The 14,676-nt window shown below is 26.6% G+C and overlaps 1 protein-coding gene across 2 annotated transcripts in view; it reads left to right on the forward strand.

Annotated features, from left to right (window-relative positions):
• LOC142320414 (pleckstrin homology domain-containing family G member 5-like) overlaps positions 1-13,743 on the forward strand; it is a 51,844-nt gene extending 38,101 nt beyond the window's left edge. For both annotated transcript variants that reach the window (XM_075358125.1, XM_075358126.1), the window contains one exon: positions 11,778-13,743. The gene's annotated coding sequence lies outside the window, so the exon portion shown is untranslated. The remainder of the gene's footprint in view (positions 1-11,777) is intronic.
• The last annotated feature ends 933 nt before the right edge of the window (positions 13,744-14,676 follow it).

Raw genomic sequence — 14,676 nt, forward strand, 5'->3', positions numbered from 1 at the left:
TTTGTTTTTGAATGACATAAAAGCCATATAGTTTTTAAAAACAGCTTGGAATCAAAACTAAATCACTCTTATTTTATTGCATTAATATATTTTATAATTTTTAATATTTGAGGGTTAACATTTTTTTTATTTTGATAAGACCCTTAATGATACTCAAAGTCTTAAGCAAATCAATACAAAATAATTGATCTTTGAGTTGCTCAGAATTACCTCTCTCAGGTGCCTGCCACTTGAGGCTTTGTTTGAGCTTTCCTATGAACGGTTGTTAGTCTTATATTGGGATTCCTCTGAGATTAGATCACCCTTTTTCATGTCCATCCATTTTCCTTATCTTTGATCCCTTCTTCCTCATCTTCATTTCTGTGAGAATGGGAAGGTCCTATCTTCATAGTGAGCGTTCCAGGACCTATAAAACCATATTGTGATCAGGTAAAATGTCTTGCGATGATCAACCAGGCAACTCTATTTCTGTTTAGTAGTTAGACAGCAAGCCTAATGGCTGATGTGACTATTGGATATAAAGCCAGATCTCATAATTTTTACTCTTTTATAAAATAAGAATATTTTTATTTAAAGTATGGTTTTATGGATAAAATAAGTTAGCCAGAATTTAAAACTAATACTTTAAAATCAAGAAATTTCTGGACTTCAAATCTAGATTTCAGTATCTATGATTGTTATGTTTTTTATTCAATTATGAACAATAAATTGACAGGTGCCTTCCTTTAGAAAATGTTGGGATCCAAACATAATCTTACTTTTTGTACATTCTGTATATACTCTACTTTTATCATCAGCAACCACTTGATTACATGAAACTTTTTTTGTGTGAAGCAGGTGAAAACATATAAAAAAAAGAAAAGTTCATCTTCAAAGTGAAATTCTTCCTCCAGCATAATAAGTACTTGTAGAGAGTGTAACACAATAATCTCTTAAGCTGAATGAATATCTTCTTTAATAAGTTTGTCCACATTTTATACTCAAAATTTTCAGACTGTTAATTCAATTAAATGTGGTTGTTGGTCATGTCCAGATTGAATATGGCTAGTTTCAGCGGCTCAACCACTAAAAAGTATACCATTTATTTTACATTCAATTAAAAATATCACTGCAAAACTGTAGTGATAAACTTCGTTACAGCACATATCATGAAAAAGAAAATCTTGCCTTTAATATTTTATTTTATAAACCTAGATCCATACTGGCTTTGTTCTTTATACCTTGATCTTTATTTTATTAATATTTTAATTTTTCATTAAATTCACCTGCTACATACAGAAAATTTATTTAATTTGGTGAAACAAAATTGTTGTACCCTATTTTATATACTACCTATTAATAAACTTTAACCGATATAATATATTACTTAATAACGTTAATTTAACCATAAAAGGCCTAACTAGTCTATTGCATGTGCTTGTATTAATTAATTATTAAGTTAATATAGTATTGGACCAAAGAAATTAATATTTTATCTTGCAATATAATTATATACATATGTATCTTGTAGCATTAACGTATAAGCTTACCAGTGTATTAGCAATATTCAATTTTCTTCTTACTGTTAAGTAATGATTTAATAAATATTAAATATGTTATTCTTTATAAAATATTCCATTTACTATCTAGTAATTAAGAAAAATTTTATCAAATTTTGATTTTAATTTAAAAATAAAAATTTAATTTTCTAATAAAAACATTTTTAAAAGAAATTATAATATAGATGTAGTTGTTTTCACTAAAAGTAATGATGTTAATTATATAATCAATCCCTGTTATGTACAGAGTGAAGATCACTTATAAAGCTAAAAATCTCCTACATTTTGATGGGTTTGCTTTGGTGATGTATGGTAGTATGTTTGGTTCAATGAATAAAGTAACTGATGAATGTTTGTTTAGTAGTTGTAGAATGTATGTGGAAAATCATGTAAATAAAATTAAAGTGACCAACTGACGTACAGTCGCTTACAGTTTTGTGCAAAACATAATAATGTATGGTATATGGATACTGGATACAGGAATGTTGATTTCATTTATTATATTCTTCTATTGCCGTTGGTTGTTTTTCAGCCCAGGAAACAAGAAAGATGATTTTTGACTGTTTTATCAAGAATAGCTTTTTTTATTGCACTTTTGTGACAAGTTTTATATTACATAATTTAAACTGATAATTAATTATAAGCAATATTATGAAATTCATCATTTTTTGTGTTATCTTTTTAAAACAAAATTGATTTATTTAATGATGAATTTTGAACTTTTGTGAATTTAAATTGTAAGAAAAGGATTTAATAATTTTTTTAGTAATTTGGCCTATAATATAAAATATAGTAAAGTTTGGGACCACACATTTATTATTTTATTTTTTTTAGTCAAGACAGTATATATGTGTATATATATATACACATACACACACATGTAAACTGATATTTATAACACTAAGATAGCTGAAGACATCAAATATTTTAAGACATAAACAGAAGAAAGAAAAATTTTTTTTTAATTCTATCATATATAAATTTTGTTAATCTTAACCCTAGGCACACCCAGCTCTATAAAGATTTGCATGTCCACCAAGAGAGGGACATTTTGTGTCCACCTACCAATTTAATGATGACATTGATATTATCTTTTGATACTTATTTTTAACAATAAAAAGAAAGCAAAATTAACAAGAAACACTTACTTTAATATCAGAGAACTTTTGTGCTTATAAATATTGCAAACAAAAATTGAAAAAAACAGTTAATCAGATTCATCACTTTCTAGTTCACAAGTTATACATTTTACAGTTTTCTCACTGTGTTTACCACAAACTTATTTATTTCTGAGAGAGCAAATTATAGTTGTCTTCGCTAATTTGTGTGTCTTTTCCCTTTTAGTATTACATTTGTTACAAAAAAGATGACAGCACCCTCTTCCGCTGGCAGTTCTTTCTTCTTGTTATTTTGAGGTTATAAATTTTATTCCTGATGTGAGCTCTATTGCATGTAACACATGTTTCTGAAGATCTGCTTTGTTCTTTCCTCTCTCTTCAATATTTGGTTGAATGATGTTGAGGCTGAGTTCGAGGAACAATCTTTGACGATTTTTCTTTTTGCACTGTCATTCAGGGTCATTTAGAATAAAAATTGTGTATGCATTGATACACATTATGTCAAGTAACGTAAAGAATGCTGACAATGGCCAACGACGAGTGCCTCGTTTTGTAGAATATTCCCTTGCCATCTGGTTGATTGTATCTATGCTTCCTTTAGTCATATTGTATTTACATCAGGCTTTCTTTTATTGTTTTCTGAAATTTTCTTGTCACTATGTTTGATAGATAGCACGAGAAGCACAAACCTTTTTGGTTTTCTCTGGATACATATGACACTAATGTCACTGGTGCACTGTTTGGAGAAGATTCGGTAAAGGCAAACACAATTGCTATTTTCTCTCTGTCATTTCAATTTATAATTGATAATTTCTTTTAATTCATCCAGAATATGTTTATGATTTGGATGCAATGCGCCAATTACTGTCAGTCTCCAGTTTTTATGCCGTTCCTCCACCAGATCTACTAAAGTGAAGTACCTATCATTTGTGAAAATGCACCCTATGCATTTGATCGGTAAAAGCAGCCATTTTACAACTTCAGTAATTCCTTAGTTTACTCCTTCCTTCTTTTCAGCATACACTACATATTATACACATATCGGTCTGAACAATCTGCCAGTATTCTAATTAATATCCCACATTTACCTGGTTTGTTTTTTATGAAAACTTTGAAAGAACAGCTACCACGGAATAAATGTAGCATTTTGTTTATAACAACATTGTTACCTGAATTATAATAACTTGGGAACGTGTCATCTACCACTTCAAAAACTTCACGTAATGCTGTAAATTTATCATTCTCCCTTCGCTCCTCTCTTGTTGTTTTGTCATCAAATCTTATAATTTCAAGCAGATTGTAAAATCTAGTCCTACTCATACTAGAAATATATGCTGCATGTCTAGTTTTTTCGACCACAAACCACAAATATCAATGAAGTTGTCATTGAATGCTCAAATAAAAATCAATTCTCCAATAAATTCTTGTTTGTTAGCTCTCAACCTCTTCTGCAGGCTTCTTCATTGGTACAACTGTAGATTGTTCTCTGTGAAATATGTAGAAATTCTGCTGTAAGAATTCTAATGGTAAAGTCTTCTCAAATTTTTATTGTTTACTTGTTCAATTAGATCATCTTTTTGAACACTAGGTCTTCCACTTTTCTTTTCATCAAAGACATTTGTACAACCTTCATTAAACTCACAACACCATTGCCTTACCATTCCTTCACTCATTCCTGTAAAACCATGAATTTCACATCATTCATGATGAATTTTTGAAGCATTACTATAAATGAATGAAGTATTATTTACTTTATTAGCTATTCTCTATTTTTAAGAGAGTGAAGGATTCACTTTTAGACCTAAATAATATTTCCATTTTCATCCACAAAACGTCTGATAAGAATTACAGATAATTAATTTGAATTCCCAGTAAAAAATGTGTAACATATAATTCCGTATCTTTGAATTGACGATGATTTATAAATTGTGCAACATCTATAATGTGCTTATTAATTATATAAAAATACAATAAATATTTATGTAAATAAAAGATAAATCAGATAAGTTACTATTTTGAAAATAAATTTCTAAAAAACTTTTAGGTAATTATCGTCTAAACTTAAAAATAATATCTCACTCTTTAATTAATATTATGACATAAACTCTATTTATAAGTTATTGTGGCTTACAAGTAGCTTTTTCTTGCTCAGTAGTCCTAATCTTACAACTCAGTAAAGGTGAACAATAAAGGGGGTAACAACCCCCTTTATTTTTGCCACCCATTCCTTTGTTTTTAATTTTCTGTTTTGCCTACTGATTTTGAAATTCAATATTTTTTAAATTTTTTCTGTGTGAAACATGAAGTGGTAGGACTGAAATAAGTTCCAGGACGGATAATTATCTAAGAACAATAGACGAATGATTGAACTACAGAAATAAAATTAAGTTAATGTTAAATATTACTTTTTTTTATACTTAAATAATTTTTTAATTTTTGGTTATTCAGTTTTGTCTCAGTCCCCCACCTGAAATTATTGAAACGCAACTGTTGTTCATTGTCATTACCAACTTTAATTTTTTATTCTTTCCATTTTCCAACAAACAAAATCAAAGTTAATTTTTGTTTGCTACTAATTACATATGTTTTAGTCATTAAAATGGAATGGCTTGACTATTACTGGATACATAGTTTATCACAAAAAAAGATATGAGAATTTTGATAACTATTTTTACATAAATTAAATAATTTATGTAAAATATAAATTTTATATGAACTGCACCAAAATACCAAATTATAAGATTACAGAAATCAATTATTTGGTTTATATAAACTGAATTATTCTAAACTGGAAACATACATAAAACTATATAACAAAGTAGTGTGATAGTTTAGAAAAATTACTATTTACTTTTGAAAGTAAATTTAACTAATATAATATTTTTAATAGCATACTCCATAATATTAGACACTCTTGTGGCCATCATCAGTAATGGTGCTGTTGTTATCATTCTGGTCAAATAATATAAATCTGACAATATTTTTTTGAGTTAGAGTTAGACATATATGTATTTCGAATATGGTTTAAATTTATGTTTTGTTATGATCAAAATAAGATACATTTTGGAACAGAATGAAATGAATATTTCTAAAGCTGTGGGTAAAAGCATAGTCAATATTTGCCTACTATCTCAGATACAAATTTATTTATGTTAACAACAATCTATTTTTATATATATAAAAAAGAATTAAATCTTAACAATATGAAATTTATAAACATAAAAATTATATACTAAATAAACTGTCACAATTGAAATTCAGCATATTTTTTAACAACATTCTAAATGTACATCTTTTCAAATAAAAAAAAAAGCCAGCAAATTATATTAAATGACAACAGGATGAGAAAAACATTACCCCCACTGTGTTGGTCTAGTGGTGAACTCATCACAAATCAGCTGATTTTGAAGTTGAGAATTCTAAGTAAAGGGAACTACTAGATCATGGATACCAGTGTTCTTTGGTGGTTGGGTTTCAGTTAACCACACATCTTAGCAATGGTTGATCTGAGACTGTAGAAGACTACACTTCATTTACATTCATACATATCATCCTCTGAAGTAATACCCTCTGGTGGTTCCAGAGGCTAAAAACAGAAAAAGATAGAGAACAGCAGTACTAAACACTAAAGACAGCTGAAAATTTGACTGAAAATATTTTGGAATAAATTATTAAAAAAGTTGCATTTAAAGATTTATTGTAAATCAGTTTAAAAGTTTATGTTTTAAATAATTTCCATTATCAATCTTCGCAGACAAAGATATAGCAAAATGTATAAACAATACAGCCTTTAGCACTTTTAATGTGAAATGTAGGTTATCATGAAGTATTATCACTCAGAGAAGCAGGCCATGTTCACATATTAAATAAATAAATATATATATATATTTTATAGATGGAGCAATTTTGAAGGAGTGAGTTTACTGTAAATTTATGGTACCCAATATTAGTTCAATCTTTGTCGCCCAAATTCCAAAAATAATTGGAATGAATCGTTTTATATAAAACTGAAAATTTAAATAATGGTTTGTTTTAAGCAATAAAAGATTTTTTCTACGTTGAGTACTATTTACCTTTCTTAGCTTCATTCTTTTATAACATGTTGTCGCGTTTTGGAACCACTTCATTACTCAACATAGAAACTATAGTGATCTTAGCAGAAAAGATAATAGTAATAATTATTTTAATAAAATAATAAAAACATTATTAATTAAGAAACAGAAAATCTTTATTGGAAAAAAAAATTTTTATTTAAAAAAAATTTTAATTAATATTTAAAAAAAAACCTATATTTCCCAATTTAAGTTTATTTAATATTTAAAGAATTTAATCATTTTCAATACTTACGATGTAAATTAAAATAATATGTAATAAGTTGCCAAAAAAAAGTAATGTGATGTACTCATATAACAATTTTTAAGACTACTGGTATCTATCTTAATGCAGCTATGTTGATTGGATAGGAGATTATAACTAGTTTGCATTCTTTTTTCATGTACTAAGTGTACCAGTAAGTTTTTATACCTCTGGAACATCAAGCCACGTATAATTAAGTTGGCCAGGTCTCAAACTATTCCACTCGACACAAGAAAGTAAATACTACCTTTCTGCACCATTTTGAAACATAGTAATGCTGTAGTATATTTTCTGTACTAATCTTATTTACAATTAGTGTATATTTATGATGTATTTGTTTTGTATTTCCCATATAGCGTATGAATGAAGATAATATTGTTAATGAAAAGAAAATTTGAGCATCTGTAGCCTTGCTTTCAGAATTCACTTGTATGTAGTATTTAATTTAGATTATTCTTTCAATTTTTTGTTGTTTTGTTTGAATAACCTATGTTTTCATTAAACCAAATTTAGGTGACTGCAGAGTGCATTGTAATTACATATTTCCAAATTATTATTTTACATACTGATAGCATATCAGTAATGTGGTTGTGTGGTGGCCTGGTGTGTGTGTATATGTGTGTGTTTGAGTGTTAGTTTAGCCTTGTATTAATTTAGATTTTTTTGTTTAATTTAATCTTTTGTTATATTTATATAAATGTTATTATTTTAAAGATATTAGAAATTATATGGAAAAATTATAAATATGAATTTGTTAATAAAAATGCATAATCTATTTGTAATATTTATGGTTGTATATACATAAAAATCATACGTTTAGTAAGAAAGATAGTTTAACTTAAGTATTAGCTTTTTTTAATTTATCAGCTAGTCTCTTTATACATTCAAATTTTAAGATAAGATATGGCCTAATTTATTAATTATTGTCTTATCCTTAGGTGAATAATTATTGTAAACTTAATTATTGTTAACTTATTACAATGATTATATTTTAACGTATTGTAAAATTAGTTTTAAATGTATTTAATGAATTAATCTATATAGATTTTGAAAGTAATGCCTCTAATTAAATTAAATTTTTATTTATTATTTTTTATTATAAAATAATAATTAATACTCACTTTTTGAATACCTGGAAATATATTTGCATAAGATTTTATTTTAGTAGTATAATCTGAAGTTTTATTTACGGTGTTAATAAAAATGTATTAATAATTTATAAATATTATAATTAATAAATTTTTATTAATAATACTTGTCTAAAAAGCTTAAGTTTAATAACCACTTAAAGAATAAGTTTCATTAACACAATCTGCCAATTAATAAATTGTAGTTCTGAATAGATCTTCTGGAAGTACATTTCCAGAATGTTTTCATATTGATATTTGTTTTTAGAGTAAACTATTAAATTGCATCATATATTTCACCCTTTTTCTCTTGTAATATCCTTCCCATGATGCTTTTTTCTTTATTGAATCCAGCAATAGTTTTCTTTGAATTATTTTTAATTAGTTAATTTTATTAAAACTTTTTCTTTGTAATTAATTTATCATAAAACAACAATTGACTTTCAATAATGCATATAGCATTAATGATATTTTGAAAAATTAATTGGGAGTTTTATGTACTATTATCTCCACTCCTACAGTTTGTATAACTAGTTTTTCATCTTAGCTATAATTATTGTGTTGAATAAGTACATTTGTGGTTAGGAAATGTATTTATTTTTTAGTAGAAAGTACCATTTGTTCTATTCTATACCTGCTGAAAACTTTAGTTACTTAAATTCATCTTATACTTTCACATACATATGGCAAAACCAATCTCATAAAAATAATATTACAAACATTTTTAAAAGCTTGCTTTATACTTTTGTCATACTTTAATAGAATTATTATCATGCACTGCATAAGTTTAATTAGTAGGTTAATTTGGATTTCAAAAGATAACATCATGTATTGAAATTTCTAATATATTTATAAAATATCAAACAAATTTTTAATCAAACGGTTACTATACAAAGTAACGAAATAGTAGAGTTTTTGCATAGTGAAGTTTTTATTTCATTTACTTAATTAACTATTACAATTTTCGCCAGGGGCTATGGAACTTAAAAAAATATCACATCTTAAGGAAACATCATACATAAGGAACTATCACAGAGCTGAGTGAATCATCAGGAGCTGTGTCTCAACATCAACATACTGCCTGCCAAAAATCATCTGTATGTGTATATATATATATGATGATGATGATAAAATGTCAAATTCAAAAGTACAAAAACTCCTGTACCAAGTTTTTGTCATTTTTTTAATGTCAAACAGCTATCGGATTTGTCATCTGCGACCCCAAAAACAGCACATAGCCATTTTTTAGATTTTGTAATTTTTTACACCTGCACCCTTAATTTATCCTCTTACAGGTGGATGTTTGTAAAAGTAATGGTGGAATATTCTATTGTCACCCGACCGACCTTAGTAACTGTGCAAAATTTCATCTATAGGCAATGCCTGACATTGGCTATAGATGAAATTAAGTATGTTAAGTTAAGAATGCAAAATCTGAGGACAAACATGAAAAATACCGTTGCAAGTTAAAGAAAAGCAACTAATTTATATGACAACGTTACAACAGATTTAAGATAACATTGTCATAACACAAAAAAAAATCTGTATCGGAAGAAATGTTAAAAACTAGACAATCTTATTTAACTCATAAATTTGTATAATTAAAGGTTTCACATGCATGTTTGTAGATTGATTATTACAAGAAATCAAAGTAATTGAACAAAATATTTTAACAGTTTGCTATTGTAATTTCAGGTAAAATCAATGAAAATAAATAATGTATGAATGGTATTTTTATAGATAAAACTATTTTTGAGTTCAATGAATGTATTGTGTTATAAGTAATAGATACAATTCATGAATGTAGGAAACTGAAAATGCATACAATACCTAGACACACATTTTGAGGAAATGCAGTATCTAAAATTGTTTGGTATAGTTTAATGAAAAATTATGTATTTGGACCTTTTTGCGTAATTGAAAAAAAAATGTATAGAAATATTGATCTTAACATGTTTTAAATAAGATAAAAATAAAACTTTTCATATAATTTAACCACTGATATAATATTAAATATCATTGGCCCAAACTACTCTCTGAAAAAAGTTCTCTTAGATTATCAAATTTAAAAAAATACTTTGCATTTTTTAATAAATAATGGTCGTACAGTTGATGCCAACTGAAATGAAAAAATTAAAAACTCAATGAACTAATAAGTAAAATATCATTTATTTATATTTAATTTTTTGGGGGTTTTCAATATCATTGTAATTCCATATCTGAACCTCCAAAATGTCCTTCCTTGTTATTTTGTAATTTTTGTTTGATCAGAAAGTTCACTTATATCCAGACTTGTAATTTTACTCAAGTTTGAAAAGATCTGGTAATGCGTTTAAAGACTTTATCACAAAAACAAAAAACAGAGTATTTCAATTTATGGGTTCCTTCATATTGCACTATACAATACTAATGTAGTATATATTATAAAAAAGAAAGAAATAATGTTAAGTGATACAAACAAAAAAATTTAATAAAACAGAATATTATTTTTCCATCTTGGCAACAACTAACTAGTTAATAATCAGTCTAAATGAGATGAATTTTATAACCTGTGAAAAATGCTAAGATTGTCCAGATTTATACAGAATCATGCATAAGTGAGATTTTTTATAACAATATCAAAGATGTACTTCTTCAACATGGAAATCAACAAGCACAAATATAATATTAATACAAATAATAAAAAGAAAAATGAAGTGGGAAAACAAATATTATTAACTTGACAATGCATAAGGAATGGTAATTTACTCCAACTGATTGATTGTATGACAAAGAAATAATCAGAACAATAATCGCTCACTAAAAGTTATTAACCACATCAGAATGAAGAAAGTCATAAAAAAGAGAATTTAGGGAAAGTAAGTTCTATTCATACTAACCACTAAGACAGAATATACTTGATTGGGGACAGAGCACTCAGACATGAGTTGCTATACTCGGGTCCTTTATATTGCTCAATGGACCAATGCTCTCCATTGGTCCATCAATCCTAATCACTTAATTTATTTATGTATTCATTTAACACAAATTCTAAATAATTTCTTTTATAAATAACAGTTTATAATATAAATAAATAAATAATGAAATATTATAAAAAGAGTTGGTCTACTTATGTGAATTGAAAATTTTTAGTGATGCATAACTATATATCTTGCAGCAAGTAATTTAAAACAATATTCTTGTTAGTTACTGATATTTCAATAATACTAAAATAATAGACTAGTTGAAAGATAGGGTATGTAGGTTTCATTCTATCTACCTGTAATCAGTACTTTGCTTTTTTTATTCATCAAAAAAAGTAAATTTTATTATTCAAGCTATTTCATTGAGTGATGAAAGTTTTGGAATTCCATTCTTTTAAATTTATTTTTAGTTTCAGGAAATTTTAATGGATTTTTTCATGCTTTTTTTTATTATTTTCAATTAATATTAGATTATTTTTTAAATTAAAAGAATTTCTTAGAAAATGTTCAAATATTTCAGAAAATGGTTGGAAATAGTAAAGATAATCTTGAGCTAATAATAAATTTATTTTTTCCAAGAAAAAAAACGTAAACCTTTGGTATAGTTAAGAAGAATTAAGCATGTAGAGCATGACAATTTAGAAATTGATGAAGTGTTTATTTGATTTATTTCAGGTATTGATGAATATTCAGATTCTGCCTCAATTGATTACTCTGAAAAGTACTTTATTCTGACAATGATAATGATGCATGACTAAAAAAAAAAATTAAAGGTTTAAAAAAATTTTAAAGGTTTTTGTGTTACTTTTTAACAAGTAAAGTTAAAACTTAGAGCCATGAATGGCATTCAACTCTCAGAAAAATAGATATTTGATTAAATTTTCATAGGAATTCAGTATAAAACTCTTATGATGTTATAATAGATTTGAATTTCATACGAGTTCAATTGAGTTTAATGCCAAAGATATTTCAATGTTTCAGTCTGAAAATGCTTAAACATTTCCTGTAATTCAAGAAATTTGGAAAGAATTTGTAATAATTCTTATAAATATGAAATAATGATTCATCCATTAATTTTGAATCATGTGACCGAAAAAGAAAAATGTTATTATTAGATAATATTAATATGTTATCATTGGAATTGTTTCATCTAATGTATAAGACAAAACTAATCTTTTTTTAAAAAATGAAACTCAAAAAGCTAATGTAATTACTGTCACAGTGACAAATTTACAGCTTCAATGTGTCTTAAACAAATCTAACCTCCCAGTTTTTATTTATTTATTTTTTTAACAGTCTAGTATTTTGCAGGTATTACTTTCAATTAATCCCTGTTTCATTAATGTAGCATATATATTAATAAGAAAGTATGTTCTAAAAAGATTTAGTTTGTAATAATTTATCTGCTATTAAAATTATTTTTATCGTTATTTTATTTGTATTTCATTAATCATCCCAGGCGATTTTCCTGTAAACTATGTACAATACAAAAAAATGACCTAAACAAAAGTTACTCAGATCAGAGGGGGGACACCTCATGGTGACCTTAAACTTGACCATGACCGTTATTCCAAGGTCAACACCCTTTTTTGAATAGAATGATGTATTTTTGACCCCACCAATGAAAAGAGCAGAAAATTTTACATTAAAGTATGTAGTCTCACATGTATGACCGGCTAACCAGCTAACCATCAAAGATAGTTAAGCAATAGTGTAAAGTCATTTTTATGCCCTTTTCCATAGTTTGCGAGATAAATGGCCTGGAATATATTCTAGTAATATTTTATGACCTGCAAAAATGTGTAACTCTAATTAACATTATCTCCATATAACACTATCACCTATATTTTTCTTTTTATATATATATAGATATATAATTTAAATACTCTATGTTCATGTTCATATATTGTTTTACATTAAAGATTTTGTAACCTATGTCTAATATTTACTTTTGATCTTTATTTTTACTGTTGTTTAATATTCATTTACTTATAATTCAAAGAAATTATTTTATTAATTTATTCTAATACAATGTGCAACCTTACAAAAAAAAATAGCTGTTGTACAGTTTAAAAAATAAAATGTAGAGATTTGTTGTTTTAAACAATTTGTTTTTTAATTACTCATAACATTTTTGTAATTTAGCTGCTAACTTATTGTGTTTATAATTTGTCTATAATTTTATTGTAATTTGTGGGCTGACAGAAGATTGATTGATAATATATAAAAAATATTTACGTAATAATTTAATTCTTAAAATTTTATTGGCACTGTTTGTTCATCTATGGAGCAATGGAATAAAATGTTGTTGCCATTTATGTAAAAATCTTGTATCTGAGATTATTAAAAGTGATAATACTTTTTTTTTAAATGATAAATACTACTTGTCAATTTATCTTCTGTCTGCATCAGAATTTTTAAATTAATTATTGCACTGGCAGTAATAATGATAACATAAAGGTGACAATGTCTTAATTATCAGTAGACTCTATCTAACATAATCTGTTTAGTAGATAATATATTATAGTGTAATGTGTTGATTAAAGACTTTAATTGTGTAAAATAATTTTTATTGTTATTATTATTGTCATACATTGTATTTTATATTCTTCATGGAAAATTAAATGTTATTTTAGCCTAATCTTGTCTTATTTACTTCCCTTGTTGTGTTCTCTGAAAGTATGTATACATTAAAATCTGCATACATTTTTATAACTTTATACATGACAATTTCACAGATGTTAGTGTTTTTGCGGAATAGTATTGGTGATTTAGGTTTATAAAGAAATTATTTTTATATTAAAAAAAAGTATATAATTTTTTTTTAATAACAGCCTTCAGTAAATGTTTTGATTAGTTGGAGTTTTTTTGATATAATTGATTTGATATGGTGAAAACAATTGACAAGTGTTGAAGATGGTATAGTTGGTATCTTATATTTTCAATAACTTTGCTACTGTTCAGAGTTAATAAATTTATGAATAAGTGAATGCTTATGTTACTTATCTGTTAAAACAATTTTTTTTTAATCAGTAACAAGAAATTTACGAGGTTTGTTAAAAATATATGTAGACTAACATCATAAAACAAAATGTACTTTATTTAGAGGTTACTTGTCTGGGTCCACTTCAAAGTACTCTCTTCCCCGATGCACACACTTATCCCAATGGTGTTTTTAATTTTGGAAACAGTCCTGGAACCAGGACTGTTTCCAAAACACCAAAATTAAAAACTGAAGAACATCACAAAAGAAGTGTTTCTTTTGTGATGTTCTTCAGTTCCTTCGTCGCATTTGCCTCAATCTCGGGAATCGTCTCAGATCTTCTTCCTTTCAAAGGTCTTTTGAGTTTGGGGGAACAAGAAGAAGTCACAAGGAGCAAGTTCAGGTGAGTAAGTAGGATGAGTGGGAAAGAATAGTGATCGAGTATTTGGCCAAAAACTCATGAGTTCTGAGGGCTGAATGGGTTGGAGCGTTGTCGTGATGAAAACACCAGTCACCACTCTCGTAAAATGATCTCGAAATCTCATAACATGATCCAACTGATATCCCCACACTCTTCAGCAAGCTCTCTGA

This window comes from Lycorma delicatula, chromosome 2, assembly GCF_047948215.1.
Source record: "Lycorma delicatula isolate Av1 chromosome 2, ASM4794821v1, whole genome shotgun sequence".
Classification (NCBI taxonomy): domain Eukaryota; kingdom Metazoa; phylum Arthropoda; class Insecta; order Hemiptera; family Fulgoridae; genus Lycorma; species Lycorma delicatula.